General features: G+C 41.1%; 1 protein-coding gene across 2 annotated transcripts in view; it reads right to left on the reverse strand.

Moving 5' to 3' along the window:
• camk1b (calcium/calmodulin dependent protein kinase Ib) overlaps positions 1-12,730 on the reverse strand; it is a 70,017-nt gene that overhangs the window by 39,361 nt on the left and 17,926 nt on the right.

Here is a 12,730-nt window from a genome sequence, read left to right on the forward strand (position 1 = left end):
GCTAGAAATATAATTGACAGCTTAGGATAGAAAACACTCTAAAGTTTCCAAAACTGTAAAAAATATTGTCTGTTAGTATAACAGAACTGATGTTGCAGGCGAAAGCCTGAGAAAAATCCAATCCGGAAGTGCCTCATGTTTTGAAAGCGCTGCGTTCCTATGCGTCAACCAGATTACTCTTTCTCCGTATTCCCAAAGGTGTCTACAGCATTGTGACGTAGTTTTACGCATTTATGTTGAAGAATACCCGTAAGCGGCTACATTGCGCAAGTGGTCACCTGATGCTCCCAGAGTGTTCTCGTGTAAAATACAGGGCTAGCCATTACTCCAATCGGTCCTACTGAAAAACGAATTGTCCTGATGGATATGTTATCGAATAGATATTTGAAAAACACCTTGAGGCTTGATTATAAACAGCGTTTGCCATGTTTCTGTCGATATTATGGAGCTAATTTGGAATATTTTTTGCCGTTTTCGTGACTGCAATTTCCGGGCAATTTCTCAGCCAAACGTGAAGAACAAACGGAGCTATTTCGCCTACAAAAATATTATTTTTGGAAAAAAGGAACATTGGCTATCTAACTGGGAGTCTCGTGAGTGAAAACATCCGAAGCTCATCAAAGGTAAACAATTTAATTTGATTGCTTTTCTGATTTCCGTGACCAAGTTACCTGCTGCTAGCTGGACAAAATGCTATGCTATCGATAAACTTACACAAATGCTTGTCTAGCTTTGGCTGTAAAGCATATTTTGAAAATCTGAGATGACAGGGTGATTAACAAAACGATAAACTGTGTCTCAATATATTTCATTTGTGATTTTCATGAATAGGAATATTTTCTATGAATATTTATGTCCGTTGCATTATGCTAATTAGTGTCAGGCGATGATTACGCTCCCTCATGCGGGATTTTTAAAGGAGAAACCACTGTAGGTAGAGATAAAGTGATTTGGGTAGCCATTTGATTAACTATTTAGCAGTCTTATAGCTTGGGGGTAGAAGCTGGTAAGGAGCCTTTTGGACCTAAACTTGGTGTTCTGGTACCGCTTGCCGTGCTGTAGCAGAGAGAACAGTCTATGACTAGAGTGGCTGTCTTTGACATTTTTAGAGCCTTCCTATGACACCGCCTGGTATAGAGGTCCTGGATGGCAGGAAGCTTGGCCCCAGTGATGTACTGGGCCATACGCACTACAGATCAGTGATTATTGCAACAAAAACAGTAGGTTAAACTATTTCGATATAAAAATGACATTATTAGTGGGTCTTATACTTTTATTTAGACTAGGTATAACTTCACAAATCCTGAATTCATTAGATTATTGCTGACTATTTGAAATGCAGTGTATTTGACCTTTAATTGTATAACAACCCTTATTTATATATATATATATATATATATATATATATATATATATATATATATATATATATATATATATATATATATATATATATATATAAATAAGGGTTGTTATACAATTGTTGTTTTATCAGTATATATATTGTGAATCGGCAATACGTTTAAAAACAAATTGAGATATGATTTTTAGGCCATATCGTCCAGTCCTAGTTGTAGTGATGTTAACTGTGTGTGCATCATTTAACCAGATCTGTTTAAATTACAGAAACACAGGCGGCAGCAGCAGGACACTCACACATACACACAACAACACAGATTAACACACACACACACACACACACACACACACACACACAAACACAGTTTATCATTGAAAAGGCATTTTTCAAAGTCACCTTTACGAACTCTCCACATTAAGTCACATTCATTACCAGTACTAACAAATATTCACTTAATGGGACTCAATACATCCTATCAGAGGCACATCAGTACCTGTTTCAATGTGGACCAAGACAGTGAGTAGCAAGGAAGCTGTTCTCCCCAATAAGCCTCATCAGCCTCCCTCTGTGTGACAGAATACATCAGTGGGTAGGTGGTAGACAATGGCCTGAATTAGAATTTCAATTATTTAAATGTTTTGTCATTAGAGTGCTTCATTACTATGAATGAGAAAAATAACAGATACATCCATTCATTGAACTTGTTAAGGGCAGATTGATCAGTCAGCTATTGTGTTGTGGAGTGGGGCTGAATAAGATCAAAACACAGCCGAGGACACAAACTGAGGCCATGATCAGAGAATTTCTGCTACAAAGGGATGGCATGGGGGGGTGGAGGGTGGGAGGGGAGTCACACACACGCACGCACACACACACATCCCTTATAAGGCCTATTTGTGAAAGAACGTCAAAGAGGGAGTCTCCAGGAATTCAGCTTTGCTCCTAGCAGAGACATTCAACAGTGTATACAATGAGGGGACTTCACCGCCCCTCACAATGCTCACACAATCACACACCAGGATTATTAATAGCAAATACAAACTTTGTTTCCATAGTGATTGTTAGAGTCCATATGGAAAGTGTCTCCTCCTGTTGCTAAGACAACCAGCCAACAGGGAACTCTTAGCTGACATCCTGGTGAGCTGGTGATCTTTCCATAAACAGGCGGACAACCACATCGGCAGACCAGGGGATATGGAGGAAAGGAAACCTGAACATACTCGTCACATACACAACTTTATCTAAAAAATGTGTAACAACTGAAGTAAAGAGAAAAGGGGGTTTACCCAAAATGTTTGACCAACATCACAATGATAGGAATGAGACAAGCACTGTGGTAGAAATATCCCAATCAAATACTTATACCGGCACCAACATAGGACCATCGGGAACACAAGGTGTCATTGGGATACATTAGGTAAACTGTGTTATGGATGATGTTTAAATCCTCATTAACAGGGATCAAGTGTGTACTTAATGGAAAATTCAAATAATGTATGTCTAATGTCAGTGCACCTTATGTAAACACCCTGTTTCATTGGAACAGTTCATCGCTCAGTGCTAATGTATCAATAAGGCTTTACCATTCCAGTATATTTGCACTGTCACCAGACATTTTTTTCTTTTTTTTCTTGGGCCTCTATAACTAGATCTATTTTTTTTATTTATATATATATATATATATATATATATATATATATATATATATATATATATATATATATATATATATATATATATATATATGTGTAATTATTTTTTTTGCGAATTGGATTGATCCTCTCTACCACACGGAACCCCACTAATCCTACCGACGGAAACGCACGAGGTGGCTAAAAACAGACCTCCATCCTATGCTAGCTTGCTAACGATGGCCCGGCTAGCTGTCTGAATCGCCGTGACCCCAACCAACCTCACTACTCACTGGACCCTTTTGATCACTCGACTAAGCATGCCTCTCCTTAATGTCAATATGCCTTGTCCATTGCTGTTCTGGTTTAGTATTTATTGGCTTATTTCACTGTAGAGCCTCTAGTCCTGCTCACTATACCTTATCCAACCTATTAGTTCCACCACCCACACATGCGATGACATCTCCTAGTTTCAATTATTTTTCTAGAGACAATATCTCTCTCATCATCACTCAATACCTAGGTTTAGCTCCACTGTATTCACATCCTACCATTCCTTTGTCTGTACATTATACCTTGAAGCTATTTTATCGCCCCCAAAAACCTCCTTTTACTCTCTGTTCCAGACGTTCTAGACGACCAATTCTCATTGCTTTTAGCCGTACCCTTATCCTACTCCTATTTTCCTCTGGTGATGTAGAGGTGAATCCAGGCCCTGCAGTGCCTAGCTCCACTCCTATTCCCCAGGCGCTCTCTTTTGATGAATTCTGTAACCGTAATAGCCTTGGTTTCATGCATGTTAACATTAGGCCTCCTTAGGCCTCCAGCCTAAGTTTGTTTTATTCACTGCTTTAGCACACTCTGCCAACCCGGATGTTCTAGCTGTGTCTGAATCCTGGCTTAGGAAGACCACCAAAAATTCTGAAATTTTCATCCCAAACTACAACATTTTCAGACAAGATAGAACTGCCAAAGGGGGGGGTGTTGCAATCTACTGCAAATATAGCCTGCAGAGTTCTGTCCTACTATCCAGGTCTGTACCCAAACAATTTGAACTTCTACTTTTAAAAATCCACCTCTCTAAAAACAAGTCTCTCAACGTTGCTGCAACGGTGCTGCCTGCTATAGACCACCCTCTGCCCCCAGCTGTGCTCTGGACACCATATGTGAACTGATTGCCCCCCATCTATCTTCAGAGCTCGTGCTGCTAGGCGACCTAAACTGGAACATGCTTAACACCTCAGCCATCCTACAATCTAAGCTTGATGCCCTCAATCTCACACAAATTATCAATGAACCTACCAGGTACTTCCCCAAAGCCGTAAACACGGGCACCCTCATAGTTAACATCCTAACCAACTTGCCCTCTAAATACACCTCTGCTGTCTTCAACCAAGACCTCAGCGATCACTGCCTCATTGCCTGCATCCGTAATGGGTCAGCAGTCAAACGACCTCCACTCATCACTGTCAAACGCTCCCTGAAACACTTCAGCGAGCAGGCCTTTCTAATCGACCTGGCCGGGGTATCCTGGATGGATATTGATCTCATCCCGTCAGTAAAGGATGCCTGGTTATTTTATTAAATGCCTTCCTAACCATCTTAAATTAGCATGCCCCATTCAAGAAATTTAGAACCAGGAACAGATATAGCCCTTGGTTCTCCCCAGACCTGACTGACCTTAACCAACACAAAAACATCCTATGGCGTTCTGCATTAGCATTGAACAGCCCCCGTGATATGCAGCTTTTCAGGGAAGCTAGAAACCATTATACACAGGCAGTTAGAAAAGCCAAGGCTAGCTTTTTCAAGCAGAAATTTGCTTCCTGCAACACTAACTCAAAAAAGTTCTGGGACACTGTAAAGTCCATGGAGAATAAGAACACCTCCTCCCAGCTGCCCACTGCACTGAAGAGGGGAAAAACTGTCACCACTGATAAATCCACTATAATTGAGAATTTCAATAAGCATTTTTCTACGGCCGGCCATGCTTTACACCTGGCTACCCCCTAACCCGGTCAACAGCACTGCACCCCCCACAGCAACTTGCCCAAGCCTTCCCCATTTCTCCTTCTCCCAAATCCAGTCAGCTGATGTTCTGAAAGAGCTGCAAAATCTGGACCCCTACAAATCAATCTCAATCAAGACAATCTGAACCCTTTCTTTCTAAAAAATTATCTGCAGAAACTATTGCCACCCCTATTACTAGCCTGTTCAACCTCTCTTTCGTGTCGTCTGAGATTCCCAAAGATTGGAAAGCAACTGCGGTCATCCCCCTCTTCAAAGGTGGGGGGACACTCTTGACCAAAACTGCTACAGACCTATATCTATCCTACCCTGCCTTTCTAAGGTCTTCGAAAGTCAAGTCATCAAACAGATTACCGACCATTTCGAATCTCACCATACCTTCTCTGCTATGCAATCTGGTTTCAGAGCTGGTCATGGGTGCACCTCAGCCACGCTCAAGGTCCTAAACGATATCTTAACCGCCATCGATAAGAAACATTACTGTGCAGCCGTATTCATTGATCTGGCCAAGCCTTTCGACCCTGTCAATCACCACATCCTCATCGGCAGACTCGACAGCCTTGGTTTCTCAAATGATTGCCTCGCCTGGTTCACCAACTACTTCTCTGATAGAGTTCAGTGTGTCAAATCGGAGGGTCTGCTGTTCGGACCTCTGGCAGTCTCTATGGGGGTGCCACAGGGTTCAATTCTTGGACCGACTCTCTTCTCTGTATACATCAATGATGTCGCTCTTGCTGCTGGTGATTCTCTGATCCACCTCTACGCAGACGACACCATTCTGTATACTTCTGGCCCTTCTTTGGACACTGTGTTAACTAACCCTCCAGGCAAGCTTCAATGCCATACAACTCTCCTTCCGTGGCCTCCAATTGCTCTTAAATACAAGTAAAACTAAATGCATGCTCTTCAACCGATCGCTGCCTGCACCTGCCCGCCTGTCCAACATCACTACTCTGGACGGCTCTGACTTAGAATACGTGGACAACTACAAATACCTAGGTGTCTGGTTAGACTGTAAACTCTCCTTCCAGACCCACATCAAACATCTCCAATCCAAAGTTAAATGTAGAATTGGCTTCCTATTTCGCAACAAAGCATCCTTCACTCGTGCTGCCAAACATACCCTGGTAAAACTGACCATCCTACCAATCCTCGACTTCGGCGATGTCATTTACAAAATAGCCTCCAATACCCTACTCAACAAATTGGATGCAGTCTATCACAGTGCCATCCGTTTTGTCACCAAAGCCCCATATACTACCCACCATTGCGACCTGTACGCTCTCGTTGGCTGGCCCTCGCTTCATACTCGTCGCCAAACCCACTGGCTCCATGTCATCTACAAGACCCTGCTAGGTAAAGTCCCCCCTTATCTCAGCTCGCTGGTCATCATAGCATCACCCACCTGTAGCACGCGCTCCAGCAGGTATATCTCTCTGGTCACCCCCAAAACCAATTCTTTCTTTGGCCGCCTCTCCTTCCAGTTCTCTGCTGCCAATGACTGGAACGAACTACAAAAATCTCTGAAACTGGAAACAATTATCTCCCTTACTAGCTCTAAGCACCAGCTGTCAGAGCAGCTCACAGATTACTGCACCTGTACATAGCCCACCTATAATTTAGCCCAAACAACTACCTCTTTCCCTACTGTATTTATTTTATTTATTTATTTTGCTCCTTTGCACCCCATTATTTTTATTTCTACTTTGCACATTCTTCCACTGCAAATCTACTATTCCAGTGTTTTACTTGCTATATTGTATTTACTTTGCCACCATGTCCTTTTTTTTGCCTTTACCTCCCTTATCTCACCTCATTTGCTCACATCGTTTATAGACTTGTTTCTACTGTATTATTGACTGTATGTTTGTTTTACTCCATGTGTAACTCTGTGTCGTTGTATGTGTCGAACTGCTTTGCTTTATCTTGGCCAGGTCGCAATTGTAAATGAGTACTTGTTCTCAACTTAACTACTTGGTTAAATAAAGGTGAAATAAATAAAATAAAATAAACATACGAGGAAATACTCATATTGTTATCCTTTATTTGGAAAATATTTACCTGATATTTAGAATAGAAACTGCATGGCAAAGGATATTCTTTAATAATAAAATATAGATAATATCCTCCTGGTTTCTTTGTGATTCACAAAAAACATGACACTTCACACAAAATAGAGTAGGCTCAAGCTAGAACTAACAGAAGCTATGAATGTAAAGGATGCAAATAGTGTCAAATAAGAGACAAGCAGTGTAGAGATAACACCAGGAATTGTTCTGCCATTGTCAACAGAGGAGAGTAAAAAAAAGATACAGTGCCAGTCAAAAGTTTGGACACACCTACTCATTCAAGGGTTTTTCTTCGTTTTTACTCTTTTCTTCATTGTATAATAATAGTGAAGATATCAGAACTATGAAATAACACATATGGAATCATGTAGTAACCAAAAAAGTAATAAACAAATAAAATAATATTTCAGATTTTCAATTCTTCAAAGTAGCCACCCTTTACCTTGATGACAGCTTTGCACACTCTTGGCATTCTCTCAACCAGCTTCACCTGGAATGAAGGAGTTCCCACATACTCTGAGCACTTGTCGGCTGCTTTTCCTTCACTCTGCGGTCCAACTCATCCCAAACCATCTCAATTGGGTTGAGGTCACGTGATTGTGGAGGCCAGGTTATCTGATGCAGCACTCCATCACTCTCCTTCTTGGTCAAATAGCCCTTACACAGCCTGGAGGTGTGTTGGGTCATTGTTCTGTTGAAAAACAAATTATAGTCCCACTAAGCGCAAACCAGATGGGATGGTGTATCGCTGCAGAATGCTGTGGTAGCCATGCTGGTTAAGTCTGCCTTGAATTGTAAATAAATCCCAGACAGCGTCACTAGCAAAGCATCCCAACACCATCACACCTCCTCCTCCATGCTTCATGGTGGGAACCACACATGTGGAGATCATCAGACCAAAGGACAGATTCCCTCAGGTCTAATGTCCTTTGCTCGTGATTCTTGGCCCAACCAAGTCTCTTCTTATTATTGGTGTCCTTTAATAGTGGTTTCTTTGCAGCAATTTGACCATGAGGGCCTGATTCACACAGTCTCCTCTGAACAGTAAATGATGAGATGTGTCTGTTACTTGAACTCAGTGAAGCATTTATTTGGGATGCAATTTCTGAGGCTGGTAACTCTAATGAACTTATCCTCTGCAGCAGAGGTAACTCTGGGTCTTCCTTCCTGTGTCGGTCATCATGAGATCCAGTTTCATCATAAAGCTTGACTGTTTTTGCGACTGCACGTGAAGAAACTTTCAAAGTTCTTGACATTTTCAGGATTGACTGACCTTCATGTCTTTTAGTAATGACTGTAATTTCTCTTTGCTTACTGGAGCTTTTCTTGCCATAATATGGACTTGGTCTTTTACCAAATAGGGCTATCTTCTGTATACCACCCCTACCTTGTCACAGTACAACTGCTTGGCTCAAACACATTAAGAAGGAAATCAATTCCACAAATTATCTTTTAACAAGGCACACCTGTCAATTGAAATGCATTCCAGGTGACTTCCTCATGAAGCTGGTTTAGAGAATGCCAAGAGTGTGCAAAGCTGTCACAAGGCAAAGGGTGGCTACTTTGAATTTCCAATATAAAAAATATTTTGATTTGGTTAACCATTTTTTGGCTACTACATGATTCCATATGTGCTATTTCATAGTTTTGATGTAGAAAATAGTAAAAATGAAGAAAAACCCTTGAATGAGTAGGTGTGTCCAAACTTTTGATTGGTACTGTAAAGATTATATATACACACTACCATTAAAACATTTTGGGTCACTTAAAAATGTCCTGTTTTTTTAAAGAAAAGCAACAAAAAAATCCCATTAAAATAACATCACTGTTTAGACATTGTTAATATTGTAAATTACTATTGTAGCTGGAAACGGCAGATTTTTAAGGAATATCTACATTGTGTTCCAATGGCACGTTGTGTTAGCTAATCCAAGTTTATCATTTTAAAAGGCTAATTGAGGCTAAGAAATTGCCAAGAAACTGAAAATCTCAAACAACACTGTGTACTACTCCGTTCACAGAACAGCGCAAACTGCCTCTAACCAGAATAGAAAGAGGAGTGAGAATCCCCGGTGCGCAACTGAGCAAGAGGACAAGTACATTAAAGTGTCTAGTTTGAGAAACAGACGCCTCACAAGTCCTCAAATGGCAGCATCATTAAATAGTACCCGCAAAACACCAGTCTCAACATCAACAGTGAAGAGGCAACTCCGGGATGCTGGCCTTTTGAAAATTCCCAAAACAATGAATTTAGCAGTATTCATTTAGTTATTATATTTGAGGAAAAGAACACAGCATTATCCATAGCAAAATGCATAGAATTTTTTTAACACATTCCCAAGTGACATTGCTTCAAATGCCATGTTGAAACGTGCAGGACTGTACACCAAAGCCTTTTAAACAGCTCAACTGGATAATAGGTTTAGACTGATTACATTATCCAGGCACCAAGAAGAGATCAGAACACAGATTATTCAGCAGTCTGAAGACAGGCTTTATTGGTCACATGCACGTGTTTAGCAGATCTTATTGCGGGTGTAGCAAAATGCTTGTATTTCTAGCTCCGACAGTGCAGTGATATCTAACAAGTAATATCTAACAGTTTCACAACAAACACCCAAAATAAACGTATATCTAAGTAAGGAATGGATAAAGAATATATATACATATATGTCAGAGCAGCATTGGACTAAGATACAGTGGCATAGTGTAGAATACAGTATACACATATGAGATTGGCGATGCAAAATGTACACACAATTAAAGTGACTAAGATACCGTAGTATAGTATAGAGTACAGTTTATACATATGAGATGAGTAATGCAAGATACGGAGACATGATTAAAGTGGCTAGTGATTCCTAATCTATGTCTATAAGCAGCAGCCTCTGATGTGCTGGAGATGGCTGTTTAACAGTCAGTGGTGTAGTATAGAATACAATACAGTATATACATATGAAATGGGGGATGCAATATGTAAACACAATTTAAAAGTGACTAAAATATCATAGAATAGTGTGGAGTACAGTTTATACATATGATATGAGTAATGCTAGATACTTAAAGATTATTAAAGTGGCTAGTGATCCATTTCTAAAAGTGGCCAGTGATTTCTAATCTATGTCTATAGGCAGCTGCCTCTGATGTGCTAGTGATGGCTGTTTAGCGGTCTTGAGATAGAAGGCCTTGAGATAGAAGCTGTTTTCAGTCTCTCGGTCCAGCTTTGATGCACCTGTACTGACCTCACCTTCTGGATGATAGCGGGGTGAACAGGCAGTGGCTCGGGTGGTTGATGTCGTTGATGATCTGTTTGGCCTTCCTATAGCATCGGGTGCTGTAGGTGTCCAGGAGGGCTTGAAGTTTGCCCCCGGTGATGCGTTGGGCAGACCGCACCACCCTCTGGAGAGTTTTGCGGTGCAGTTGCCATACCAGGCGGTGATACAGCCCGACAGGATGCTCTCAAATGTGCATCTGTAAAAGTTTCTGAGGGTTTTAGGTGTTTTCACCACACTATATATGTTGGTGGACCATTTCAGTTTGTCAGTGATGTATACTCCGAGGAACTTGAAGCTTTCTCCTTTTCCACTGCGGTCCCATCAATGTGGATAGGGAGGTGCTTCCTCTGCTGTTTCCTGAAGTCCACGATCATCTCCTTAGTTTTGTTGACGTTGAGTGAGAGGTTGTTTTCCTGGCACCACACTCCCAGAGCCCTCACCTCCTCCCTGTAGGCTGTCTCATCGTTGTAGGTAATCAAGCCAACTACTGTTGTGTCATCTGCAAAGTTGATGATTGATTTGGAGGCGTGCTTGGCCACGCAGCCATGGGTGAACAGGGAGTAGAGGAGGTGGATGAGCACACACACTTTATTAAACTTCATCGCAATACAGTTCCTCACAAGCGTCTTACTGCCTGTTTGAATATGTATTTATTAGGAATCCCCATTAGCTGCTACTCTTGAAAGAAATATGAAATAAATAAAAGATTAAATAAATCATTCTCTCTACTATTATTCTGACATTTCACATTTTTTAAATAAATTGGTGATCTTAACTGACCTAAAACATGGAATTTATACTAGGATTAAACGTCAGGAATTGTGATAAACTGAGTTTAAATGTATTTGGCTAAGGTGTATGTAAACTTCCGACTTCAATTGTATACAGTACAAAATCCATGTGTTCGTGTGTGTATAGTGCATATGTCTGTGCCTATGTTGCTTCACAGTCCCGCTGTTCCATAAGGTATTTTTTGTATCGTTTTTTTAAATCAAATTTTACTGCTTGCATGAGTTACTTGATGTGGAATAGAGTTCCATGTAGTACTGTGCGCCTTACATAGTCTGTTTTGGACTTGATGAAGTCAATCTCTCCTCCACTTTGAGCAGGAGAGATTGACATGCATATTATTAATATTAGCTCTCTGTGTACATCCCACTCTTTTACATCAATTAGATTTAGAATCAGGAAAAAACATTACAGGTATTAAACCCTCTTTACATCAGATACACGCAGACAGACCCACAAACACTCTCCCCACAATATTCTCCATCACTGTTGATGGGAGAAACAGAGCCACCCATCACCATTCGGGGCTAAATGAAAGGCCCTGTCCACTGGATTAGTCAACACTTTAGTGTAGAAGGCCGACCCCCTCAAACCTAAACACAGAGCTGTTGAAAGGACAGACTTCACGCTACAACTGGCACTGACCAAGCACGGGATGTCTCTCTGAACACCGGATTGTATGGAGCTACAGCTAGTCCCCTGATTGCATGTTTCCTGTCTTTTCTCTGTCTGCTCCTCGTATATGTTAGGCATTCAGTCTCGCTCAACCTCTCATTCCTCTTTAGCAATGGCCTGTAGTTTTTGGTTCCTCTCTCTCTCTCTCTCTCCAAGTCAGGGAAAGGGCACCAAAGTCCCTCTGCTAACTGCTTCCTGGGTCAAGGGTCAGCTTACACGTCGACACACACACACACTGAGCAGGGAAACAACATCACTGAAGAATGTTCTCACCCATCAGGGAACATGTCAAAATAGCACAGCTGATGTCAGCTCTATAAAAATTGTACATCTCTGACAATGTACAGTATTTTAGCTTGCACTTTCATACTTGATGTGGCCCAGAATACCTAGAACGCCAGTGATGTCCTTTCCACTCAAATCACATACAGACATGAAACACAACACACTCTGGAAAATACAACAACAACAAAAAGCTAAATATGAAAAGCAAAAGTGCAAAATCCCCCCGGGCCATTTATAATTCAGTGAAAATACATGTAACACATCAAAGTACTGCTCAGAGCAAGGCAGGTTCTGATGTTAGAATACATTATCAACTGGACCAGACCGACTCGTACTAAGGACACGAGAGCCTAGACACACACACAAACACCTCAACAGTGTAATCTAAAACCATGGGGGAATTTTCTTCAATAGGCTAGTAGACCTCAGCATTCATAATAACCAATCATGAGCATGTCGTCAAGGTAGAGTCCTGATCTGAGCTCACTGCTCACTGAAGAGAATATCCCCCAATCACTCAAACTTTAGACTCTATTAGCAACTTTCTGCCCACACGCCTGCATTAAACATGACCAATATACCTAAAGAGGTCGTCAGTCAGTGTTAAACATGCAAATG

Source organism: Oncorhynchus mykiss, chromosome 7, assembly GCF_057628025.1.
Source record: "Oncorhynchus mykiss isolate SJ-2025 chromosome 7, ASM5762802v1, whole genome shotgun sequence".
Lineage (NCBI taxonomy): Eukaryota > Metazoa > Chordata > Actinopteri > Salmoniformes > Salmonidae > Oncorhynchus > Oncorhynchus mykiss.